This window comes from Nomascus leucogenys, chromosome X, assembly GCF_006542625.1.
Source record: "Nomascus leucogenys isolate Asia chromosome X, Asia_NLE_v1, whole genome shotgun sequence".
Lineage (NCBI taxonomy): Eukaryota > Metazoa > Chordata > Mammalia > Primates > Hylobatidae > Nomascus > Nomascus leucogenys.
This window is the reverse complement of record NC_044406.1, coordinates 109,866,417-109,870,303: the sequence shown is the minus strand read 5'-3', so window position 1 is coordinate 109,870,303 and position 3,887 is coordinate 109,866,417. Positions and strand designations below refer to the sequence as shown.

General features: G+C 42.2%; 1 non-coding gene across 1 annotated transcript; it reads left to right on the top strand.

Annotated features, from left to right (window-relative positions):
• On the top strand, window positions 1-62 carry LOC115833425. The gene has a single exon (XR_004028857.1). It is a non-coding gene; the product is annotated as a U7 small nuclear RNA (small nuclear RNA).
• Window positions 63-3,887: the final 3,825 nt, after the last annotated feature.

Below are 3,887 nucleotides of genomic sequence, written 5' to 3'. Positions count from 1 at the left end.
GGGTGTTACAGCTCTTTTAGAATTTGTCTAGCAGGCTTTCCAGTAAATACCGGAAAGCCCTCAATGAATTTTAAATAAAAAAAATTTAAAAAAAGAAACCTGGAACAAAGACTGATTCTGCTCTATGAAGCCTGTTCTATGAAGGTTCAACCTGCTCACCTGCTTTCCTGAAGCCCTAAGGGACCTGACCGATTCACATGACCATGATGGAACTTGAGGAAAACTATTTTGCTGGCCTGAATTACTTTCAGCCCCTATGGTTGGAAGAGATTGCCACGTATTCTCAGGGAGACTTGGGGCAAAGAGGCTTCCTTCTATGTCTCAGCAAAGGCAATAATATCTCTTCATCTAGTTGATTTCTCACCTACAACAGCAAAAACTGCTTAGTCTTCCACCACTCACTGGTTTACCACTGCTCAGGAGACCCTAATCTGACCTAACTGCTAAGAAGTCAAAACCATGAGCAGGTAAGGAGAAATGACCCATTTGAGGACATGTATTAACTAGAGGGAGGAAGACTAACTCACACAACTAGACAGATGGCTTCTATTGATGCAGAATCACAGGAAGAGTCAGAGAGAATTAGTAAATGATTAAAAAAGTTAATATTTGTAAAATGTTTAGAACAGTGCTTGGCGTATATGATATACACGTGTGTCAAATGATAAAGTGTAACAAGTAACGAAAGCTCTCAAGGATGTGCAATTAGAGCACAAAAAAGACATTCTAGAACTAGAAAACATGATTTTAGAATTAAAAAAAAATTAGTGCACAAACTGGAAAAGAGGATGATCCTTAACTGAGAACCAAATTAGTAATCTGGAAGATCAAGTGGAAGAAATAGCTTTCAACAGAGAACAAAAATGTAAAGAAATAGAAATCATTGAGGATTAAGAAACTCAGGAGATCTGTTGTGAAAATGATAGGAGTCCAGAAGGACAAAGTGAATATAAGAAAGTGAAAACCTAACTAGATAAAAGAAGAAAATTTCCTTGAGTTGAAGAAAGATTTGGGTTTGCAGATTAAAAGTGTTCACTGAGTCTTACGAATGATAATGAAAAAAGACACACATCAAAATTTACCCTTGTGAAATCCTTGAATTCCAAGTATAAAGAGAAAACCTTGTAAGTTTCCAAACAGAAAGAACACATTCTAGCTTCCAGCTAGCTTTGGCCACTGGGAGGCACTGGTAAAAGGCTGAAGACTGGGAACAGGGAGAAGCTTGGACATTTCTGTAGAACTTCCTCTCTGTCTTGGGTAATATGTCTGGTACTGGTTGCAGCTCCTCTATAACCCCAGATCCTGCCAGACAGGCTTGTGCTGGATAACCCTGATTCTTGGGCTCTGGTAACACCACTTTATTTATTTATTTATTTATTTCTCTCTCTCTTTCTCTTTTTTTCTTCTTCTTCTTCTTTTTTTTTTTTTTTTTTTGACAGAGTCTCTCTCCCAGGCTGGAGTGCAGTGGCATGATCTTCACTCACTGCAAGCTCTGCCTCGCAGGTTCACGCCATTCTCCTGCCTCAGCCTCCTGAGTAGCTGGAAGTACAGGCGCCTGACACCACGCCTGGCTAAGTTTTTGTATTTTTAGTAGAGACAGGGTTTCACCGTGTTAGCTAGGATGGTCTCGATCTTCTGACCTTGTGATCCGCCCGCCTCGTCCTCCCAAAGTGCTGGGATTACAGGCGTGAGCCACCGCGCCCAGTCTTGTCTTGTCTTTTTTTCTCTTTCTTTCTTTCTTTCTTTCTTTCTTTCTTTCTTTCTTTCTTTCCTTTCTTTCTCTTTCTTTCTTCCTTCTCTTTCTTTCTTTCCTTTCTTCTTTCTTTCTCTCTCTCTCTCTTTCTTTTTCCTTCCTTCCTTCCTTCCTTCTTTCTCTCTCTTTCTTTCTTTTTTTTCAGGGTCTCATTCTGTCACCCAGGTTGGAGTGCTGTGGCATGATCACCGGTCACTGCAGCCTCAACATGTCCAGGCTCAGGTGATCCTCCTGCCTCAGCCTCCCAAGTAGCTGGGACTACAGGTGTCCACCACCATGCCTGGCTAGTTTTTTTGTATTTTTAAAATCTACGACACAGAAAGGTACAAAACAGTGGAGTATCATCTGCAGAAAATTGGGAGAAAAGAACTCTTAACTAAAAATCCTGTACCAGGCCAGGCGAGGTAACTCATGCCTATAATCTCAGCACTTTGGGAGGACGAAGTGGGTGGATCACCTGAGGTCAGGAGTTTGAGACCAGCCTGGCCAACATGGTGAAACCCCATCTCTACTAAAAATACAAAAATTAGCTGGGCATGGTGGCGCACACCTGTAATCCCAGCTACTCAGGAGGCCGAGGCAGGAGAATCGCTTGAACCCGGGAGGCAGACGTTGCGGTGAGCCAAGATTGCGCCATTGCACTCCAGCCCGGGAGACAAGAGCGAAACTCTGTCTCAAAAAAAAAAAAAAACAACCCTGTACCAAGCTGTAGTAGGCTGCTTCTAAAATGGCTCCCAGTGATCCTCACCTCTTCAATATTCACCCTCTTGTAAATCCCTCCTCTTATGTTGGACCCAGCGACTTGCTTGTAACAAATGAGCCATGGCAAAAGTGATGAGATGTCACTTTTTTTTTTTTTTTTTTTTTTTGAGACGGAGTCTTGCCTGTCACCCGGCTGGAGTGCAGTGGTGCAATCTCGGCTCACTGCAAGCTCCGCTCGCGGTTCACGCCATTCTCCTGCCTCAGCCTCTCCGAGTAGCTGGACTACAGCGCCGCCACCACCCGCTAATTTTTTGTATTTTTAGTAGAGACGGGTTTCACCGTGGTCTTGATTCCTGACCTCGTGATCCGCCCGCCTCGGCCTCCCAAAGTGCTGGGATTACAAGCGTGAGCCACCGCGCCCGGCCGAGATGTCACTTTCATAGATAGGTTACAAAAGACTGTAGCTTCTGTGTCTTGCTCATATTCTGTCTCTGGCTCTTCCTAAGTGATTACGCTGATGCAGAGGGCCCCCTGGCAAGGAACTGGGGCCTTTAGTCCAACAGCCAGCAAGCAGCTGAATCCTTCCAGCAACCATTTGAGTGACCTTGGAAGTGCATCCTTTCACAGTGAGCCTTGAGATAAGACTGCAGCCCCAGCTGATACCTTGATTGCAGCCTGTGAAAGACCCTAAATGGACACCTTGATTGCAATCTTATGAGAGAATCTGAAGCAGAAGACCCAGTTAGGTCAGGACTCTAGGCTTCACAGAAATTGTGAGGTTATAAATGCGTTGCTTAAGCCATCAAGCTTTATTAAAAAAAAGTGGAATTCAAGATCAAATGCATTAAACGAGACGAAAAAGGGGCATAAATGGTTCAATCCTTGTTGAAGTGATGAATCACAAACTTTTATGTACTAAAGTCTTATAGCAGCTTAATGTTTACAGCAAACTCTCAGAAACCCAAGAAGATTTTGATAGAAAACCACCACCATAATGGGAGATTACAATATATCTCCTTCAGAACTTGAATGATCAAGTAGATGAAAAATAAGCTAGAGAATAGATGGTTGAATAATGTGACAAGTTCAACATATAATCATATATATGTATATTTCCACACACATTTTAAAATGTAAACTATTTTGTTTTCCAGGTCTTGGGAACTTGGAAAAAAAATTCATGTTAATTATGTTCTAATGGCTATCAACTGTGTGCTTCTTCACAGAGGAAAACTTCATGAATTTAAAGAAGCAGAGATTTGTAGAGGCAACACATTCTCATTGTAATCCAGTAAAATTTAAAATAAATAATAGAAGATGGTCAAAATATCTTTACTACTTAAAAACTGAGGAACAGTCTCCTAGATACCCCTAGATCATGGCTGGGTACAATGGCTTGTGCCTGTACGCTCAGTGCTTTGGGAAGCCAAGG